At 45.3% G+C, this 22900-nt stretch overlaps 2 long non-coding RNA genes across 2 annotated transcripts in view; one reads left to right on the forward strand and one right to left on the reverse strand.

The window, feature by feature from the left end:
- Window positions 1-2426: 2426 nt before the first annotated feature.
- LOC149127727 (uncharacterized) overlaps window positions 2427-22900 on the forward strand; it is a 48232-nt gene continuing 27758 nt past the window's right edge. The window contains exon 1 of the long non-coding RNA XR_016229876.1: window positions 2427-2895. This is a non-coding gene — a long non-coding RNA (uncharacterized LOC149127727). The remainder of the gene's footprint in view (window positions 2896-22900) is intronic.
- LOC149127728 (uncharacterized) lies at window positions 7647-19631 on the reverse strand. The gene is made up of 3 exons (XR_016229877.1): window positions 19523-19631; window positions 12548-12627; window positions 7647-7927 (listed from the first exon to the last, which is right to left on the reverse strand). It is a non-coding gene; the product is annotated as an uncharacterized LOC149127728 (long non-coding RNA).

The raw sequence follows: 22900 nt of genomic DNA on the forward strand, positions 1-22900 counted from the left end.
GCAGCTCCTTTTGCACATCTTTGAGTGTATCTGCAGGATACATTTCTGGAAGTCGAACTTCAGGGTTAATGTGCAATATTGACACCCATTGCCAACACGCCTTCCATGGATGTTGTACCAATTTACACTGCCGTCAATACTACCTGAGTGCCAGTTTTCCCACCCCTTCACTACAATAGCTGTCCAAAATTTTTCTTAGTGCCATAAACTTTACGCCTACTTTTAACATTCTCTGGTGTCAGTATGGTCATTCGTGTAAACTAGCAAATGCAAGCAGCAGCAGAATTAGGATTTTTCCCCCCAGAATCCTTTCATTTAAGGTGTATGCATTTCATACACACAATTTTAGGAACATACGATTCTTCCCACCCTACGCACACGCCCACCCTTCTTTCTCCTCCCTTTCCTATTCCCATTCTTATTTTTCACTGAGATCTATTTTCAATTAACTTTTTATACACATAAAATTAACTCTATACTAAGTAAAGAGTTCAACAAATAGTATGAGAAAAAAAAACCTGTTTCTGAACACTTGAGACAGAGCTGTTGTTCAAAGTTACTGCATCTCGAAGTTTCAATTTCACTCTATAGATTACATTTCAGGTGCTCTATTAGTTACCAAAGACCAGGGAGAACATATAGTTTTTGTCCTTTGGGGACTGGCTGATTTCATTAAGTATAATATTTTCCAGTTGCATCCATTTGATTGCAAATGACAAGGTTTCTTTCTTTTTTATTTTTAACCTATGCATAGTATTCCATAGTGTACATATCCCATAATTTCTTTATCTAGTCTTCAGTTAGCAGGCATTTGCGTTGATTCCATATCTTCATTATTGTAAATTGAGCTGCATTAACACGGGGGTACAGATCACTCTTTCATATGCTGATTTCATTTCCCTTGGGTAAATTCCTAGGAGTGGGATGGCTGGGTCATATGGTAGGTCTATATTCGGGTTTCTGAGGCATCTCCATACTGTCTTCCACTGGGTGTACCAGTTTACGTTCCCACCAATAGAGGATTAGGGTACCTTCCCCCAACTGCCACATCTTCACCAGCATTTTTTGTTTGCTGATTTCTGTATGAAAACCATTGTACAGGGGTCAGGTGAAACCTCACTGTGGTTTTGATTTGCATTTCCCTATGGCTAGTGACACTGAACATTTTTTCATGTGTCTGTTGGCTATTTGGATTTCCTTTTTTTTTTTGACAGGCAGAGTGGATAGTGAGAGAGAGAGACAGAGAGAAAGGTTTTCCTTTTTGCCGTTGGTTCACCCTCCAATGGCCGCCGCGGCCGGTGCGCTGTAGCCAGCACATCGCACTGATCCAAGGCAGGAACCAGGTGCTTCTCCTAGTCTCCCATGGGGTGCAGGGCCCAAGCACTTGAGCCATCCTCCACTGCACTCCTGGGCCATAGCAGAGAGCTGGCCTGGAAGAGGGGCAACCAGGACAGAATCCAGTGCCCCGACTGGGACTAGTACCCGGTGTGCCAGCGCCACAGGCAGAGGATTAGCCTATTGAGCCAAGGCACTGGCCTGGATTTCCTTTTTTGAAAAATGTCTATTTAAGTCCTTTGACCATTTTTTAAAAAATTTATTTATCTATTTGAAAGTCAGAGTTACACACACACAGAGAGAGAGAGAGAGAGAGAGAGACAGAGACACAGAGAGAGAGAGAGAGAGATGTCTTCCATCTGCTGGTTCACTCCTCAAATGGTCACAATGGCTAGAGATGAGCCAATCCAAAGCCAGGATCCAGGAGCTTCTTCCAGGCCTCCCACACTGGTGCAGGGGCCCAAGGACTTGGGCCATCTTCTACTGCTTTCCCAGGCCATAGCAGAGAGCTGGATCAGAAGTGGAGCAGCCAGGACTCGAATCAGCACTTTACCTGCTCCGTCACAGTGCTGGCCCCTTGCCCATTTCTTAACTGGGTTGCTTTGTTGTTGTTGAGTTTCTTGATCTCTTTATATATTCTGGTTATTAATCCTTTATCAGTTGCATAGTTTGCACATAATTCTCCCATTCTGTCCGTTGCCTCTTTGCTGAGTGTTTCTTTTGCAGTGCAGAAGCCTCTCATTTTGATGTAATCCCATTTGTTAATTTTGGCTTTGATTGCCTGTGCCTCTAGGGTCTTTTCCAAGAACTCTTTGCCAATGTCAATGTCTTACAGGGTTTCCTCAATATTTTCTAATAATTTCATGGTATTGGGTTGTAGATTTAGGTCTTTGATCCATTCTGAGTGGATTTTTGTGTAAGGTGTAAGGTAGGGGTCTTGCTTCATCCTCTGCATGTGGAAATCCAGTTTAGGGATGTTCTTATTCTCAGCAACAGAAATATAGACATAGAGAACTTTGGAAATCAGTATCCTTTAAGACAAGAGTTAACTAAATCTGACTTCTGTCCTATTCTCTGTGGCCACAGGCTGGCAATGCAGGAGTGCAAAGACTTCATGAGGCTGAGTCAACAAGATCTTCCACGTAGCAATGATCTTCCACGTAACAATAATAGACTTTCTGCTCTAGCTGCTTGAGGTGCTTCCTGTAAGCAGCACGTGATGTTAGGATGTGTAAACATGGAGCACTTGTTATTTTTGAACAAGGATTTTTCGTCTTTTTATGCTGAAGATGCCTCTCAAGCGATACAACAGAGTCCTTTGTGTTCAGAAGCCAGGGCAGCTAAAACACCGAGTTGCCTGAACATTGTCCATCAACAGAGTGCAGACTCTACCAGGAAAAGGCTGCAGTCAGTGCCTGTCTATCTGCACTTCCAGTACTGAGTGTTCCCTGCTGAGAAGCTGCAGGGCCCACGCCTGGGAGGACGCAGTGGCTGCCAGCACTTGTAGCCAGCGGATGAAGCTTTCCTCCTTGGACTAACACTGAGCACCATTTATTCCAGGTAATATTCCACTTTACAATACTTATATTATACCTTTATGTATTGATTCATGTCATAATTAATAACATTCAATGATGTAAAAGAGATTTTATGTAGAGGAATAATAGAGGGGACAGAAACTGCAATCCCAGATTAAAGTCCACTTTTTAAAAAAATTTATTTATTTATTTGAAAGGCAGAGTTACAGAGAGGGAGATGCAGAGAGAAAGAGAGAAAGGTCTTCCATCCGCTGGTTCACGCCCCAAATGGCTAGAACAGCAGAAGCTGGGCCTATCTGAAGCCAGGAGCCAGGAGCTTCTTCCAGGTCTCCCACGTGGATGCACTTGGACCATCTTCTACTGCTTTCTGAGGCCATAGTAGAGAGCAGGATCCAAAGTGGAGCAGCCAGGTCTCGAACCAGCTCCCATATGGGATGACAGCACTGAAGGCAGTGGTCTTACCTGCTACGCCACAGCGCCAGCCCCCTAAAGTCCACTTTTTAAAAAGCAATAAGATTTGAATTCTAGGTCTTACATATTGGTATTATATATGACTGCTGGGTCTTTCTGTTCTTCAGTCTTGTTGATGAGATTACAGATTTTTGGAAATTTTGTTTTTGAGGTGACAGTTCATATGTGTTTTCAATTTTAACCTAACTTGGTTGGAAGCTTGGTAGCACTCCAAGCCTGAATTTTTTTCTTTTATTTTCTAATAAGATTTTGTTCAGATTTCACCCTTCATTAAGGATCATGTAATTCCCTACCTCCTTCCTTTTTTGTCTCTTGACAATGGCTTCTAATCCAAGAGGGCTGACATCACATCACTCAGGGGGAGAGCCTGGTGGAAGCCTGCTTGCTTTTCCTCAATTTGGATGACAAAACACACACACACACACACACACACACACAGGTGAATGAACTATCTCCATTTGATCTTGAACATATTCTGTAAGGATGACTCCACAGATATAACAACCTTCCACAGAGCAGCCTTGGTATGCTAATCATAGGACTCCCTGCTGATTGGAACTTCAAAATGAACAGCTAGCTGAATGCCTAATGCCAGCAGGTGTTCCAGGAAATGGGAAGCTCCCGATGGCTGCCTATTTCTCCCTACTTTACAATGGCCCAGCCCTGATAGGGATTTTTGTACTTTGGGTGAGTGGCTGTTTGTGAGTTGTATAGAGAGGAAAAGTAGGTATAGCACGTGTCATGAACTGAAAGGCACCCTCTAAATTCACATACTGAAACCCTAATGCTTCATGTGACTGTATTTGAAGCTAGGGTTTCTAAAGAAGTAATTAAGATTGAATGAGGTCAAGGGTGGAGCCGTAATTCAATAAGATTGGTGTCTTTATAAAAAGAGGAAGGAACATGTATGGCATAGAGGAAAAAGGCCATGTGAGGCCATTAGGTGGCCATCTGCAAACCAAGGAGAGAAGCTTCCAGAGAAATCGAACACGCCAACACCTTGATCTTCTACTTCTAACCTACGTAATTGTGAGGAAATACATTTCTGCTGTTTGAGTTGCCCAGTTAATGGTGTTTTATTCTGGCAGTTGTATCAGTCTGTTTCCAGTTTCTATGATGAAATCCCTGAGGCCGGGTACTTTATTGAAAACAGAGGTTTACTTAGCTCACGGTTCTGGAGTCTCAAGGGCATCTGCTGAACCCTGTGAGGGCTCTGTGGGCTGCATCACACGGTCAATGGCAACCAGGTGAGAGCACATCCAAGACAGAAATCGCGTGGTGAGCCAGCCACTCAGGGCTCAGGCTCACTGTTCTACCACACTCCTCCTGTAAGAGCTTTCAGGATCCTGGGGGAGCTACCTGGTTCTCGTCCCAGGGCAGCATTCTGAATAACGTCATGACCTCTCACCAGCTTCCGCCATTTAAAGGTCCCGTCACCTCTCAATATCTCCACCCGGGTGCCCAAGCTTCCAATGTGTGAACACTTGGGGGACAAACCACATCCAAATCATAGCACAGCCCTGGACAAATAACAGTGTGATCATAGGTAAAGTTATGGAATTTGAGAGAATCTTTGAACATGAAGATCTTCCCCTTGTGGAAGGATGTACTCTTTAGGCTGATTTAAGAAGGGAACCAGTCTGAGTCAAGAGCATTTAGCACTCACAGCAGATGGAGGGTGGATACTCCAGGAGCCGGTCAAGGGGATTTGGACAAGGCACCTACAGTACTCACTACACATTCAGAGTACCCTACACCCACACTGGGGTGGGGAAGAATTTGGCCTTGCCACAAAAATGCTGGTTCACAATCTCCTTTCAATCAAACTGCCCTCACCAGAGTCCCTCCTATGTAGAAATTCTAGATCTAACATTGGTCAGAAAAATATGCCTAATTTCCTGATGTGTGCCCCAAATCTAACGTTCTTCAAAGAAGAGCATTTGGTAAATCACCCTGTCTTGCGAGTATTTTAATCTCTCAGAAAGAGGAGAAAACTATAAGGGGAAATCTGACTCTTTTAGTTTGATCACTTGTGAAAAGTGGGCAATGAGGGACAAGTATCTCCACTGAGACAGGGTACCTGAAACTCGGGGAGTGCCAGTTTCAGAGAGCCTCCTGAATGAGACTGTTCTTCCTTTCTACACAAGGACTATGGGAGAGATTTGTCGAAGGAGTACAGAACATTTCCAGAAGTGAAATGTTGACTGTTGATTCCTACTTGGTACTTATGGATGGCCTCAACTCTGTCTGTACCCTGTGTCCTGTCTCCCTGGCCATGGCTGGTTCAGGCATGTATAACTGACCAAGCTGGGTCTGTCAGTTTCTAAGTCCAGGGAACCTAGACTATTGAACTGGTGATGTCCATGCCCTAGAGCAGATCACGAACTGCCACTGACCACAACCCTGCGGTTCTCAAGGTCTGGTGTTCAACTCTTCCTTGGAACTTCTCCTTGGTCAATCTATTTCTGCTCTTTGCAACCAAAAGAACCTTAATGATAGTACAGATTCAATCAGTAATATAGATGGACTACATCTCTTGTATAATTCCTTTTTTAAAAAAATATTTATTTATTTATTTGAAAGGCAGAGAGAGAGAGAGAGAGAGAGAGAGAGAGATCTTCCATCCATTGGTTCACTCCCCAAGTGGCTGCAACTGCAGAAGCTGGGCTGATATGAAGCCAGGAGCCAAGAGCTTCTTCTGGGTCTCCCATGCGGGTGCAGGGGCCCAAGGACTTGGGCCATCCTCCACTATTTTCCCAAGCCATAGGAGAGAGCTGGATCAGAAGTAGAGCAGCGGGGTCTTGAACCGGCACCCATATGGGATGCCAGCTCTGCAGTTTTACCTGCTATGCTACAGCACTAGCCCCTCATTTATAATGCTTAACTTTTATAAATAGCTACAAATAATGTTGATTAAAATTCTATAAGTTAATTCTCAATTATTAGGTTGATAGTAACTTTTTTGTCATTAGGTATTTTTCTCACTAAAAGTCCAAATAAATAAATGATGTGTCAATGTGTTGATAAGGAGGTTCTAATCAAGGAAAAGATGGGTGCTGTGGTGTGGCAGATTAAGTCACTGCCTGCTACGCTGGCATCCCATAGGAGCACCAGTTTGAGTCCTGGCTACTCCACCTCTGAGTCAGCTCCTTGCTAACGTGTCTAGGAAAGCAGCAGAAGATGGCTGCTTGCATCCCTGCCACCCATGTGGGAGATTCAGATGGAGTTCCTGGCTTCTGGCTTAGTCCTGGCCCAACACTGGCCATTGCGGCCATTTGGGGAGTGAACCAACAGATGGAAGATCTTTCAAATAAATAAATAAATAACATTATTTATTTGAAAGGCAAGCTTGAGAGAGAGAGGAGAGAGACAGAGACAGGGAGACAGAGACAGAGAGAGAATCAATCTTCTATCTGCTGGTTCATTTCTCAAGTGGTCCCAATAGCCCAGGTTGGGTAAGGCCAAAGCCAGGGACCAGGAGTTTCATCAGGGTCTCAATGTGGGTAGCATGGGTCCAAACACTTGGGCCACCTTTGGCTGCTTTCCCAGGCACATTAGCTGTGAGCTGGGTCAGAAGCAGGGCAGCTGGGACTCAAACTACACTCATATGGGATGACAGCATTACAGACTTTACTCACTGTACTACAATGCTGGCCCCATAAATAAATCTTTAAAAAAAAAAAAAGGAAAAGATTGGGAACCATTAATTTAAAACCTTCTGACAATGTAATGGCCTCTTTGTGAGCTAATGGCTTTGAAATCTAAAAGATTCATAGATATTCACTTAAGGGAGGAAGTCACTGGTACCTGAGCAGACCTGGCAACCTTGACTGTAGGCTCAGTGGAGGCCTTGGTAGAATGGAGATGCTCGCAGGTACACTCATAACAGTTTTACAGACTCTATCTGACCCCGGGGCTTGGAGTGGGGGCCTCAGATAAAACATCTTGGGGCTACGCAGCAAACTTGAAAGGGGCTATACCCCAGCGGAGCACTTCTATCAGGGTACTCCGGGAGCTTGCTCTGACCACACTGTTCCTTCTGAACAGTTCGCCTGTGTGATGGTAGAAGGAGCCTGCACTTTCAAAGCAGAGAGACTCACTCTCCTACAGAACAGGGCCACTTAGTCTGTGTTCCTCTGGCTATTAGCAATGTGAGCACTGTGAAGAGAGGGAAGGAATTTCTATAGACTGAAAATTGAGCATCACTTGTAATTGGATGGGAAAATTTCAATTTTGTCATTTCTCTTTCAATGATAGTTTTTCATTTTTTAAAATTTATTTTTCATTTCACTTGAAAGGTACAGAGAAAGAGAGACAGAGAATGAAATACCTTCTATCAGTTGGCTCACTTCCCAAATGCCTCCAATAGCTGTGGCCGAGCTAGGCTGAAGCTGGGAGTCAGGAACTCAGTCCAGGTCTCGTACATTGGTGGTAAGGACCCAAGTACTGGAACCACAACCATCGTCTATTGGAGTACACGTTAGCTGGAAGTTGGACTGGAAGCAGAGCTGGGACTTGAACCTAGGCTCTCCAACATGGGATGCAGGTGTCCCAAGGGGGATGTTGACTGCTGTTCCAATTACCTGCCCAAGATTGTGGTTTTAAATGATTACAAGTATTGTGATTCATAATCAATCTATTGAAAAGGCCTGCCCTTCTACAATCTACAAAAATAGTCTAAATGAGGGTCTTCGTGCAATATGTGGTCCATTTTAATCAACACATCTGCGTAATCAATACAAAAGTCCATATCCTGTTTTAGTTATTTGAAATTTTAAGATAAACTATGCATTATGATTAAAAGCATACAAAATAATTGTATGTTATAGTATTAACAGCTATATGCCACTACCTCCACCTATACCCCACCCTATACTCTACCCTGTGTTTGACCCAAATGAGTCAGAGAAACACATGTCAGAATTCACGGGCATTACCAACCAACCACAGAAACCATCTCTGTGTCTCTTAATCCCAGCTTCCGCCAACTTTCTGACTCCTCATAGTGGCATGCTCTCTTTAAAAATAATTATCTTTTTAAAATATATATTATTTGAAAGGCAGAAGAGAGAGAGAAAAAATCTTCCATCCTTTAGTTCACTCCCCAAATTCCCACAACCACCAGGTCTGGGCTAGGGAGAATCAGGACCCAGATTTCCCAGGGCACGGACCATCATCTGCTGCCTTCTCAGAGTCTGAATTAGCAGGAAGCTAGAGAGGAAGCAGAGCAGCTGGGGCTCTAACTGGCACTCTGATACTGGGTACTGGTATTGCAAGTGGTGGCACAGCCTGCTGAGCTACAACACCCACCCCAACATGCTTCAAAGGCACAATGTTTTTCAAGTGTATTTTGAATCTAGATTTCAGGTGAACTCTGGTCGTTTTGCAAAAACGAAAAAGATCTCAATGTGACCCAGTTCTCAGTCATAGAGAACTCCTGAACCCATGCTCATTTAGTGGCTCCAGGTTTTGGTGTTCTTGGCAATCTCTGAAATAACCAGGGACTTCTTTGCCATGGGAAAAAAAAAAAAACTACCATGTTTGGGTAATCTAACACAAAATGAAGAGGGTCTTTCATCTCTTTCTAAAATCAGAAAACATTATTTAGGCTTTGACTTGGAAACACACAGACACTCCACTGGGGCCATGCGCGTCTAGACCACATGAACATTTGACTTTGCAAGCTACCATGGAGCCAGGAGATGGAGAGGAGCCAGCAGGGCAAGAAGACACACCCTCTGACTTGCTAGAGCCCGCGGTTTCCATCTTTGTTACTCATTTTCATTGGAAATTACAAAGACTGGCCACATCCCTGGGCTGTTCCCTAAAACAAGTTTAGAATCTAGAAAGTCTACAACTACAGGATCAATCTGGATTAATCAATGTCAGGAACACCTTACTAATATTTAATGTTATGTGATCTGATGTGACCTTGGCTGACATACATTTCATTGTTATGAACAAACAATCCATATGTTCGGTGCTTCAGATTCACTCTAGGAAAGAGCTAGCCTCAGAAACTGTATTTCTTTTGTCTTTCAATTTCTATTTATTCATGTAGAAAAAACAGATGTCTGTTCTGTAACCATTAAATTTTAAATATTTTTCCACTCTGGCTAGCTAGATCCTGCCGACATTGTTACACATTTGAAAGACGTGGCTTCTTGATACCAGTTGGCACAATTGAAAAACCTGAATCCAGGCTAATTTGCAGCGGGGAGTACGTTTTCTCACACATATGCTTCATCCTAGACAGGTCCCCTTGACCATTTCATAGTCTATTTAAACCTAAAATGTAGCTACAGTGACCATAGCACATAGCACCTTTCCCCCACCAAGGTCAACATAGCTGTGCTGTTGCTCAAACTTTTCCCAAGTGGAATTTTAAATTTCCCCTGTGAAATCACCAACTATTTGCTGGAACCAGCTTTGTCTTTGGTGGTGGTGGTTGGGGGTGTTCTTGAAGAAAGAAGAGAAACATTTCTGGAGGTGTCCTCCCCTGCCAGGACCCCGCTTCTGCCCCTCTCCCCTCTGCGGACTGCAGTCAGCTACTCTCCCACCCTGAAGGAGGAACCACGTGGGTGGTGTCAGTTTTTCCCAGTGGTTTTTCAGGCTGAGTCATGCCCGACAGGACGTACACCGATTTCTTGACTAGCCATCATTCATGTTCTTTTTTCTGAAGACTTAACCTGCTCAGATAGTTTCCCATGTGGATACATTTCCCGTGTCACTCTGGGCTGCTGGACTCTACTTTATGTGGACATGCAGGTCGATGTATATCCAGGTTTCAAGATTCCTTGGGGCAGGTTTTTGGTGCAGCAGTTCCGTCACTACTTGGGACGTCCGTATCTCATATTGGAGTGCCTGGTTAGAGTCCTGCCTCTGCTTCTGATGCAGCTCCCTGCTAATGCACATCCTGGGAGGCAGCAGACCATGGCTCAAGCACTTGGAACCCTGCCACACACATGGCTGACCTGGATGGAGTTTTGATCTCCCGGCTCCAGCTTGGCCCAATACTGGTCATTGTGGGCCTTTGAGGAATGAACCAGTGAATAAAAGATTTTTCCTAGTCTTTCTGTGTCTCTCTGCCTTTCAAATACAAAATAAATAAGAAAAACCTTAAAATTCCTTTTTTTTAAAAAAAGATTTATTTATTTATTCGAAAGGCAGAGCTACAGAGAGGCAGAGAGAGAGAGAGAGAGAGAGGTGTCTTCCATCTGCTGGTTCATTCCCCAGATGGCTGTAACAGCCAGAGCTGAACTGATCTGAAGCCAGGAACCAGGAGCTTCTTCTGGGTCTCTCATGCAGGTACAGGGGCCCAAGGACTTGGGCCATCTTCTAGTGCTTTCCCAGGCCACAGCAGAGAGCTGGATTGGAAGTGGAGCAGCCGGGACTAGAACTGGTGCCCATATGGGATGCCGGCACTGCAGGTGGTGGCTTTACCTGCTATGCCACAGTGCTGCCCTCCCCCCCCAAATTCCCTTTTTAAAATTATTGCATGTCCTCTCACCTCAACTCCTGTCTACATCTGATCCTTATAAATGTTTGAGAATATATCTAATTAGGATTTTGGAGATCTCTTATTTTGAACATTTGCTATTGGACGCTCAGCCTTGCAGGGCCATGGTAGTTTTGTAGCACTGGGCAATATAGGGTTCTGGAAATAATTACGGCCCACAAGCTTCACTGATTCATGAAGGGAGATTTTTATTGGGAGAATCTCAAACAATACTCTTCATAATGGTTATACATTTGATGATGGAGGTAAAAGGTTACAAAAACTCAACAGAAAAGGCTGCCATTCTTAGAAAACAAAGAGCTCTTGAGAAAGCTGCAGATTACAGGAGCAGTAAAAATCTGCACGGCAAGGGCAGCGATCCTTCCAGAAAAGTGGCTGTGACTTGAGCTGTTCAAGGCTCCCAAATCCACAATTTGTAAAAGAGTGCAGCCAGAGAATACTAATCCGATGTATATTCCTGAGGAATTTTATCTATCCATGGTGGTTGTCTTTTCACTACTTCAAAAATATTATCATGTAAGTATCTCAGGTAGTGAAAATATAAAAAATTGTGGTTTTATGTAATAACTATTACATCTACTCAGTACATTGTGCTCACTTATATGACAACTATATTACTGAATTTTTGGATTAGTGCTGGAATTTTCAGAATAAAAAATATTAAGCTACAAATTACCTTAGCATACACTACTTTTATTTTGAAAATCTTTTCCATTTTAAGGTTCTGTTGTGTCTAAGAAGGAAAACTAGAAACTTTGGTCATGGTTGTATGTCCTAATTAATACATCATTAGAAATAGAACTTGAGGGGCTGGTGCTGTGGCGCAGTGGGTTAAAGCCCTGGCCTGGGCCGGCGCCGCGGCTCACTAGGCTAATCCTCCGCCTTGCGGCGCCGGCACACCGGGTTCTAGTCCCGGTCGGGGCGCCGGATTCTGTCCCGGTTGCCCCTCTTCCAGGCCAGCTCTCTGCTGTGGCCAGGGAGTGCAGTGGAGGATGGCCCAAAGTGCTTGGGCCCTGCACCCCATGGGAGACCAGGAAAAAAAAGCACCTGGCTCCTGGCTCCTGCCATCGGATCAGCGCGGTGCGCCGGCCGCGGCGGCCATTGGAGGGTGAACCAACGGCAAAAGGAAGACCTTTCTCTCTGTCTCTCTCTCTCACTGTCCATTCTGCCTTTCAAAAAATAAAAATAAAATAAAAAAAAAGCCCTGGCCTGAAACACCGGCATCACATATGGGCGCTGGTTCTAGTCCTGGCTGCTCCTCTTCCGATTCAGCTCTCTGCTGTGGCCTGGGAAAGCAGTGGAGGATGGCCTACGTCCTTGGGCCCCTGCACCTGCATGGGAGACCCGGAAGAAGCTCCTGGCTCCTGGCTTTGGATTGGCATAGCTCTGGCCCTTGCGGCCTTCTGGGGAGTGAACCAGTGGATGGAAGACCTCTCTCTCTCTCTCTCTGTCTCTACTTCTCTCTGTAACTCTTTCTTTCAAATAAATAAAAAATAAATCTTAAAAAAACCCAGAACTTTAATAAATATTAATTCATCATTTTAATTCATAGGTATTGGATACATATTTGGCTCACACTAGGCCCTGGGGATACAAAGATGAGTTGGGCTCTGTCTTTTGCCATTGAGGGCCACACTAATGAAAACAGGCAAGCAAACAAATAATGCACAAGGTAGGACTGTACCTGATTCTTTCAAATGTGCCCATGTAGATTCAAAGAAGAGGTCATCGCTGGGGTTTCTTACAACATGATAAGCAGTGTCCCTGGTGGGCAGAGAAGGAAGTGAGAAAGAGCCTAACAAGACCTGTGCTCCAGGACACTCCATCCTAGGAGGGCCCTGGGATTCATGCAAAATGGGGCTGAGAGGCAGGTCGGGTGCAGGTCATGGAAGGGTGACCCCTGCTAGGGAATTCAGACTTCATCAAAGGAGGAATTTGAAATAAGGAAGTGTGAGGACCACATTAGTATATGAGGAAGATCACTCTGGTGGCTGTGGAGTGGATGGATAAATAAGCGGGGCTAGAGAGATGGCTAGGGAGCTTCAGTGGTTTGTTAGTGAATGATACTCACATATATGGAGTATTTACCATGTGTCAAGCACCTGACATATGTTGGCTCATTAATCCCCAAATGATCCCACTTCTTGTACTGCATGAGGACAGGTTAGGTTATACTATGACAAGAAGTGACTCCCAGATCTCAGTCATTAAAACAACCAAACTAATTCCTCGCCCATGCAGGTTGGCCAGGGAGCTCTGCTCATCACAGTCATGCAGAAATCCTGGATAGTGGAGGCTTCCTCTCTAGGCATGCCCCACAGCGTGGGAACGCTCATCCTTCCGACACCGGGAAGACAGTGTGGTCCATTGTCTGGGGGCTCTCAAAGCTTCTGCCAAGGGTCAGACATATCCCACCTACTCCAAGGGACAGGGAAGTGCAATGCTACCATGTGCCAAGAGGAGAACTTGGCGTATCTAGATGCCAGTTTGATAACCATCTCATCTCAGTTCTGTGCATGGGATAAAATCACAATTTCTGACCTCCTTTTGAAGTTGGAGGTGGCCATGTGATCTAATCCAGCCAGTGGAATGTGCAAATTTGAAGAACCAGACATCTTTCAGAACTTAGAACTAGACTATAACTTTGTAGACCCCCGATTTCCCTCTGCCATGGCAACTGTCAGTCATCCAGACGGTGGTGCTTGGTCCCAGTGAGAATGACAGAGAAGAGTTCCTATGACTTCCAATGGGCATGGAAGGAGCTGCAGTTGAAAGTCACTGAGATTTGAAGGATGTCTGTAATTGTGGCGTGAACCAGCCCACCGAAGACTGTTAGAGACATGGAATATTCCTGTGCAGCCTTAAGAAATCTCTACACATAGGGGCCTGCACTGTGGTTAGGAATTGGCTGTGTAGGTTAGGAATCGGCTGTAGTGCTGGCACCCCACGTGGGTGCCGATTCAAGTCCTAGCTGCTCCACTTCTGATCCAGCTCCCTTCTGATGGCCTGGGAGGGCAGTGCAAGATGGCCCAAGTGCTTGGGGCCCTGTATTCGCAAGGGAGACCCAGAGCAAGCTCCTGGCTCCTGGCTTTGGATCATCTCAGCTCTGCTCTGGCCGTTGTGGTCATCTGGGGAGTGAACCAGCAGATGGAAGACCTTTCTCTCTCCCTCTCCCTCTGTCTGTCTGTAACTCTACTTCTGAAATAAATAAATCTTCAGAAAAACAAAGAATCTCTACACATAGACTCAGAGAAGTCAAAGAATAGCCCCCCAGTTGCACCTAGTAAGTGGGAGAGGCAAAGTTCAACCCCAGCAATCTGACTCTGTCATGTGGGCCTCAGATGACAGCTAGAAAGAGCCCAATGTAACGTGGTGGAAGTAGAAAGGAACAAATGAGACTCGGTTAGTGACATTTTAAAAGTAGCATCGAAAGGTCTTCCGGATGATTCTATAAGAATAGAGGACAGCAAGGAACCTAGAAAAACTCTGTTTTCTAGCTTGGAGACCAGAATTTAAAGGGAGACCAGGGATGATAAGGAAACCAGAGGACGGGAGGGTAAACAGTGGGTTTGGATTCTCTGTGCTTTGAAGCTGTCATTCCAGGGCCTTCTGTTCTGCCTCATTTCTGACAAGAAGTCGCTCTCTTCACATTGTTGTTACTCCGTAAGTAGTTTCACTTTTCTGTTGCTATTCTCAAATGTTTCTCTTTTTTTTTAGCTGATTTTTTTTGGGGGGAGCCACCTGACAAGGACCAGCTGAGGTGTGGTTTTTGTGTTTACACTACTTGGAGTTCACTGGGCTTGGCTTTAAGTTCGCATTTTTCATCAACTTGGAAAATTTTTGGCCATTATTTCCTCAATTATCTTTCTTCTCCATTCTTACTTTCTTCCCCTTTTGGGACTTCAATTACATGAGGGTTTGATATTCTCCTGCAGGTCTCTAAAGCTCTCCTCATTTTTCTTCCACCTGTTTTTTTCTATTCTTCAAATCGGGTCATTTTTATTGGGGGATCATGAGTTTGCTTATGCCATCTGCCATCTGATGTGAAGCTTCTCCAGTGAATGTCGTCACATTTTGATTTTAAGTTCTGGAATTTGATTTTTAAAAAATAATTTCCATTTTTCCACTGAGATTTTCTATTTACTCATAAAGGTCATGTTTTCCTTTATTTTAAATATATTTGCATATTTGCTTTAATTCATTGAATATCAGTATAAGACCTGCTTTAATGTCTTTACTAAATTCAGCATTTGAATAATCTTAAAGTCAGTTTCTTTATCTTTTTTTAAAAATATTTATTTATTTATTTGAAATTCAGCATTATGGAGAGACAGGGTGGGGTGGGGGAGAGGGATCTTTCATCTGCTGGTTCACTCCCCAAATGGCCGCAACAGCTGGAGCTTGGCTGATCCAGAGCCAGGAGCTTCTTCCGGGTCTCCCGCATAGGTGCAGGCGCCCAAGGACCTGGGCCGTCTTCCACTGCTTTCCAAGGTGCATTAGCAGGGAGCTGAATCAGAAGAGGAGCAGCCAAGACTCAAGCTGGTGCACACATGGGATGCTGGCATTGCAGGCAGCCACTTTACCCACTATACCACAGCACTGGCCCCAAGTCAGTTTCTATTGACTGCAATTGTTATTTTTTTTGCATATTTAATATTTTTCAAATGTTTATTTATGTTCAAAGTCAGAGTTAGAGAGAGAAAGGGAGAGCGAGAAAGCAAGTAAGAGATCTTCCATCCACTGGTTCACTCCCCAGATGGCTGCAACAGCTAGCGCAGGGCCAGGCTGAAGCCAGGAACTTCATCCGGGTCTTACAGGTAGGTGGCAGGGGCCCAAACGTGTAAACCATCTTCTGCTGCTTTTCCTAGGCCATTAGCAGGGAGCTGGATCAGAAGTGGAGCAGCTGAGACAGGAACTGGTGCCCTTATGGGATGTTGGCATCACAGGTGGTGACTTTACCCTCTATGCTACAACGCCAGATCCTACATCTAGTAATTTTTCAATGTGATACTGGACACTGTAAAAATTCTGAATTCCAAATTCTGCTGTCTTCTTCCGAAGAGCTTTGATTTTCATTCTAAAAGGCAGTTCAGTTATGGTCTGGTCACTTTGAGCTTGTGTAGGCTATGTTTTTAGTCTATTAGTGCAGATCTTTGGAAAGTCCGAGCTGTTTCCCCAGGTTCCTCTTAGTGTGCTTGGCGTCCCCTGTGAGTCTTGCCAAGCCTTGGTTTCAGGTCTTGTTGTACGGTCTAGTGTGGACCTTCCTCTAGGCCAGGGGCTCTCAAACTCGTTTGTTTCAGAATCACCTGCAGAGCTTGTGAAGACACGGATGTCTGGGTTCGTTCCCCATGTTTCCGATTCAGGAGGTAGGAGATGAGTCCCTTGTACCCGCATTTCCAACAGTATGTCTAGCAAATTTCCAGGTGATGTGGATGATCCTGGGGTCAATCTGAGCAATGCTGCTTTAGAATGTGGTCCTCATTCCCACAATTTCTCAAATTTTTATTTTATTTTTTTCATTTACCTTGAACAGCAGCGATACAGAAGAGAATGAGACAGGGATAGGGAGAGATCATCTGCCTGCTGGTTCACTCTCCAAATGCCCGCAATAGCCAGGGCTGGGCTGAAGCCAGGAGCTGGAAAGTCCATCTGGATCTGCTGTGTGGGTGGCAGGGACCTAAGCACTTGAGCCATCACCCTCTGCCCCTCGGCTGGAAAGGGGAAACTTAGTAGCCGGATTCGATTCCAGACACTTCCGTGTGGGACGTGAACCTCCCAGGCAGGGCCATCACCTGCTGTAACTCAGCACCCACCCCTAAACATATTTTTTTAAATTTATTTATTTGAAAGGCAGACACACACACACACACACAGAGAGAGAGTGAGAGAGAGAGAGAGAGAGAGAGAGAGAGAGAGAGAATCTTTCATCTGCTGTCCACTCCCCAAATGGCTATGAGAGCCAAGTCTGGGTCAGGCCTAAGGCAGGAGCCTAGCAGCTCATCTGGTCTTTCACACAGGTAGCCAGAGCCTGAGCACTTGAGCCATCACCTTTGCTTTCTCAGGCATGTTAGCAGGGAGCTGGATCTGAAGCGGAGCAGCTGAGACTTGAACCGGCTCTCTGATACAGGATGCCAGTGTAACGGGGGAGGCTTGGCTCACTGTGCCATATCATTGGCCCTTAAACATATCTTTCATAGGCCGGTGCCGTGGCTCACTAGGCTAATCCTCTGGCTACGGTGCCGGCACCCCGGGTTCTAGTCCCGGTCGGGGTGCCGGATTCTGTCCCGGTTGCTCCTCTTCCAGTCCAGCTCTCTGCTGTGGCCCGGGAGTGCAGTGGAGGATGGCCCAGGTGCTTGGCCCTGTACCCCATTGGAGACTAGGAGGAAGCACCTGCCTCTTGGCTTCGGATTGGCACAGCACACCGGCCATAGCGGCCACCTAGGGGGTGAACCAATAGAAGGAAGACCTGTCTGTCTGTCTCTGTCTCTCTCTCACTGTCTAACTCTGCCTGTCAAGAAAACATATCTTTCAATTCCCCTTTTCTGTTAAGCTTCTGGAGTGTCCTCATTTCTCTGCATGAGCTTTCATTCCCCCCAGAAGCTTCTACCTGGTATTCCTTCAGTAACCTCACCCTGCTCGTGTGCAACCCACTCTTAGCAAGTAACCAAAAGAGTCCCAGCGAGGATTTTTGGAGCCCTCCTTCTGCAAAGCTCCTCTTCCCCAGTGTCCTGACCCACTCAGCTCCTCAACTCTGCTTCCCACCGCCCCAGCTTGGGGGGTCCTCCTTTCCCTGCTTGGACCCCAGGGCTTTGCTCCTTGGTCAGGAAATTGCCCCCAGAGAGAGTTAGAGTGATTCTGGGGTTTGCCAGAGAAGTTTCTCTTCTCTTAAGCAGCTTCTGGGCCAATTCCTGAAATAGCTGAGCTATGCATTTTACCACGTTGAACGGTTTTTGAAAAAATGGTTGGATGACTAGTCTGGTACCAGTCACTACTTCATCATAACCAGGAGAAGAAGCCATGGTTTTAGACTCTGAATTTGAGGGACTTGAGACCATCTGGAGGAAGGATTCCATTTTACAACAACCTAGAGATAGAGGCATATTAAGACAAAGGGCACAAATCATGTAGGGAGTTGAATAGGAAGAGAGAATTGGGGGATCAGAAGTGGAGTCTTTGGGGAACCCTAAGTTTATTATTATTATTATTATTATTAGACAGAGAGAGAGAGAGAGACAGAGAAAGGTCTTCCTCTGCTGGTTCACTCCCCAAATGGCCACCACCACCGGCGCTGCGCCAATCCGAAGCCAGGAGCCAGGAGCTTCTTCCTGGTCTTCGATGCGGGTGCAGGGGCCCAAGCACTTGGGCCATCCTCCATTGCCGTCCCAGGCCATAGCAGAGAGCTGGACTGGAAGAGGAGCAACCGGGACTAGAACCAGTGCCCATATGGGATGCCGGTGCTGCAGGCAGAGGATTAACCAAGTGAGCCACAGCACCGGCTCCAAACCCTAAGTTTTTCATGATGAGTGAAAGAAGGCTGACAAAGAACCACTCCTTGGTTTACCAGGCAGGAGAAGAGCCACGTGTTTCAGAAGCTAACAAAGATGAGCTTTTTTTTTTTTTTTAATATTTAGAATTTTTCCTGTCTCTTCCCTGTGCTAAGGGGTTAACAACAACAACAAGAATGAATACAAGAGCTCTTTAACAATGTTCAGCAGCGCTGTAACACGGCACCACTATCAAGCCTATTTTATAGATGAACGTGAGGATGAGGAAACTAAGAGGTTAAGCAAGGTGCCTAAGGTCATACAGACAGGAAGCTGCAGCGCCAGGACCTGAACCCGGGCACCCTGGATCCAGTGCCCTGGGACACCACAAGGAACAGCACCACTCCAACGTAGAGAGCATGGCAATGCAGCAGGGCTGGCCATGTCCGCTGAGTTAGGCAGTAGGGTCCCTGGCTGGCTCAGAAAGAACTCGACGAAGTAAACAACAGTCGCTAGCTGTTTGACAACATTGGTTCCTGGGCTTCACTGTTCTTTTGAGGCAGCAGTGTGCCACACTCAGGGTAGCTTTCAGCCCATGCTTGCACCGTCTTCTGCCTCCGAAAAAAAAAAAAAAAAGTCTATTCCAGGTTTACACATAGGAAAAATAGAGATTCAGGGTGGGTGTCTGGTGGAGAGGTGGAGCTGTTCGGGATGCCAGCATCTCGTAGTGGACTGCCTAGGTTTGAGCGCTGGCTCTGCTTGTTTCCAGCATCCAGACTCCAATAAGAGTGCACCCTAGGAGGAAGTGGTGATTTCTCAAGTACCTGCGTCTCTGACATCTGCATAGGAGACCCTTCCTGGCTCTGGCTTTGGCCTGGTCCAGTCCTGGCTGTTGCGGACATTTGAGGAGTGAACCAGTGGATGGAAGATCTCTTTCTGTCTCTGTCTCTGTCTCTGTCCCCCTCTGTTTCTGCCTTTCAGATAAAATAAAAAAATACATTAAAAAAAAAAAGAAAAAGAAAGGAAAAGGAGACCTGTTTTCTCAGTGCATTTGGGGAGAACAAGATCCAGCCTCCGAAGGGGGTGAAGAGAAGTGAGGGATGCCTATTTTTAACATAGCAACAGTGCCCAGGCCCAGATTTGCATGCATCTGAACACATCATCTACTCAATTACCTATGTGCAGATTAGACTCAGAAAAAGCTTTAAGCTCCACAGCTGTTTTCAGGTGTTCAGAGAATTATTATGGAGAGATGTTGATCAGCTGCTCTCCAGCTCCTCTGTGGGCAGAACAAAAGGAAAGCAGTTTAAATGTCAGCGAGGGATTTAGATGTAAGTGACAGACTCCTGTCTGTGAGGCAAGGAGGTCCTGTGTACCTGGGCAAGCATCGCCGGACTTTCTTTTTGAGCTCTCAATATTCAGGTCTCCACCACACTGCTTCTTTTTGTTTATTGTAACAACAATAACAACAGCACGAGTTTGTATGGTTCTTACTTTCTGCTAGGTACTGTTAAGGTCCTATTCATACTGAACTACTTGGTAATCACGACAATGTGATGACATAAATTCCATTGCCGTTCCCATTTTGCAGATGACAAAATTAAAACATCGAGAAGGGCAAAAACCTTTCCAAGGGTCTCTCAGCCATCAAAGGGCAGAACCAAGATTCGAAGCCTTGAGCCAAAACCTAGCCATACAACCATGACCCTCCACTGCTGGTGCGCAGATCCTGCAGTAAAACGGGATTCGAGATGAGGCACAGCATGCAAAAATGCTAACAAATTGCCATATAACGTGGCCCCAAAGGAACCATGCTCCTATGAATTCATACCCTCGCATCCTCCCCTGTCAAAATGAATCCAGGCCAGTAAATGACTTGCTTGAACCAGAAACAACTGATGGAAACAACCTTCTGGGACTTCAAGCCCACGCCTTAAGAAGTCTGGAGCTTCTGCTCTCTGAGAATCCAATTTCTTCATGAAGTCCGCGCTCTCTGGCTACAGGGAGCAGCCATGCAGAGAGAAAAGCTTTGGAAGATGACAGGCAGTGGGGAGAGAACAGAGGCCCCGCACACCCTCTCCAGGAAAGAGCAAGCACCAAGGTGGTAAGTTGGCCATCCCTTGCCAGATTCCGACTCTAAAAACCTTGTGGGTTTGAGGCTGGCGCTGTGGTGCAGCAGGTTATACCTCAGGCTGCAGTACAACAACCCATATGGGTGCCTGTTCGAGTCCCAGCTGCTCCACTTCTGATCCAGCTCTCTGCTGGTCTGGGAAAGCAGTAGATGTTTCAAGTCCTTGGGCCCTTGCACCCATGTGGGAGACTTGGAAGAAGCTCCTGGCTCCTGGCTTCAGATCGGCACAGCTCCAGCCATTGTGGCTAATTGGGGAGTAAACCAGCAGATGGAAGACTTCTCTCTCTCTTTCTCTTTCTGCCTCTGTGTGGCTCTGGCTTTCAAATAAATAAATAAACACATCTTTAAAAAAAAAAAAAAAACCTTGTAGGTTTTAAATCACTTTCTTTTTTATTGGTTAGAATATACATGAGATAAAATTTACCATTTTAATAATTTTAATTTATTTATTCAAGAGACAGAGAGAGCAAGAGAGACAGCTTCCCTCTACTGGTTCACTTCCCCAAATGCCAACAATCAGAGCTGGACTGGGACTGAAGCCAGGAGGCAGAAATTCAATCCAGGTCTCCCACAAGGGTGGCAGGAACTCAATTAGCCATCATTACTACTTACCAGGGTCCACATTAGCAGGAAACTGGAGCCAGAGCTGAGTATCAAACTCAGGCACCCCAGTGTGGGATGCAGCACTTTAACCAGTGCCTTACCCATCAGAGTAAATGCACCCCCCTACATTTTAATCACTTTTAAGGGTACAGCTCAGTGGCATCTGGAACATTCACACTGCTGTGCAGCCCTCACCACCACCATCCGTCTCCAGAAAGCTTTCATCTTCCCACACTGCAATTCCGTACCCACCCGACAGTAACTCCCATTGCTCCTCCTCCCAGCCCTGCTAGACACTGTTCTGCACTGTAGCTGTGCATTTAAGTTGGTAAGTGGTAAGGTGGTTTTTAGGTAGCAATATGTAACTTTAGATACTCATAGGTTTAATCATCTGTTTTGAGAATACATTGATGTGTTTTTAGTTTATTAAATACCAGAGTTATGAAAGAATCAGAGCTTAATTTTGCTTTGTCACTTGCACATTTCATTCTAATGTGTCATGATTGATTATGCTATAGGTAAAATCATAATTATACTTAACATTTACTTTAAACCTGAGAAGAAGTTTCACATTTAGTTATCATTTATCTTTCACAACATTCTTGTGAGGTAGAACTATTGTTTTCTTTCATTTTATAGATCAGGGAACTGAGGATCAAAGAGTTTAAGCCACCTGTCCAAGGTCATGGAGCAGAACATGCTGGTCTGCAAGTATTTTTGATCAGTCCTACTTGGGAAGGGAAATGGGCAGGGAACCCAAAAGACAACTCAGCAGCCTGAGGGAGGAAACCAAGCCCGGCTGTCCTCAAAGAGCATCTGTTCTCCTGGGAAACACTCGATACCAGGGCACAACAAAATGTTTCCTGAAAATGGAATTAAAAGATAAGTTTGGGGCTTGCCATTGTGGGCAATTAGTGAATGAGCCTGGAGATGGAAGCTCTCTGTCCCCCGCTCTCAAAACAAACAAACCCACAGAATATGCATTTTAGGAAAAAATGGATTTCATTTTTTGGCACCAAAATAAACTTACCTTTTAATTTTGTTTTCATGAACTTTTGAGATTGTCTCATCGATGCTCACAGAAAAGTCCTTTGATAACATTCAGTACCAATCATGACGGCTCACAGTGAAATGTTTCATGGGGTATAGCTGCATCCCTCAGTAGGAAACAAATACATGTGGCAGGAAGCTTATGATGGACAAGCCAGGCCGAGCTCATGAAGTAAACCCACACAATCATGTCCCATTCATAAAAGGGACATAAAATCAATTCAACAGGTTACTAACAGAGGTGTTTTTATCTTTTTAATAAAATTAGAGCCTAACTCATTACAACTGTAAAGACAAGGGCTTTCTGTGGCCATTTGCACACATACACACATGCACCTCCAGTCATGTCATTTGGAAATGGTTGGTGACATGAAATAGACTTCTCCACATGGATGCTGGTGAAAGTGTTTGAAAACTACCATCCTAGATGCCCTAAACAGCACTCTGGCCTCAGAATCAGCCCTTAAGGCATTTGGATCTGGCTAAAAAGCCCATGAGAGTTTCTCAGTGTGGGGAGCAACTCGGACTAGACTGTTACTCAAATTAAGACTTATTCTATGCATCTGCTCTCCCACAATATGGTGCTGAGAAGGGAGAAATAGCTTCTACACAGCTGCCTCCAGTTCAACCAATAAACTGTAGGACCTACTCCTGATTGGAGGAGAGCAGTGTACTCGGCGTGTGGGTAGCAGAGTTGGGATTGGTGGAAGAGGACTATAAAGGAGGAGAGAGACAACATGCACCAGGAACATCTAGCTGAAGGAACACC

This window comes from Oryctolagus cuniculus, chromosome 2 (genome assembly GCF_051225735.1).
Source record: "Oryctolagus cuniculus isolate XC-2025 breed Fujian yellow rabbit chromosome 2, ASM5122573v1, whole genome shotgun sequence".
Taxonomy (NCBI): domain Eukaryota; kingdom Metazoa; phylum Chordata; class Mammalia; order Lagomorpha; family Leporidae; genus Oryctolagus; species Oryctolagus cuniculus.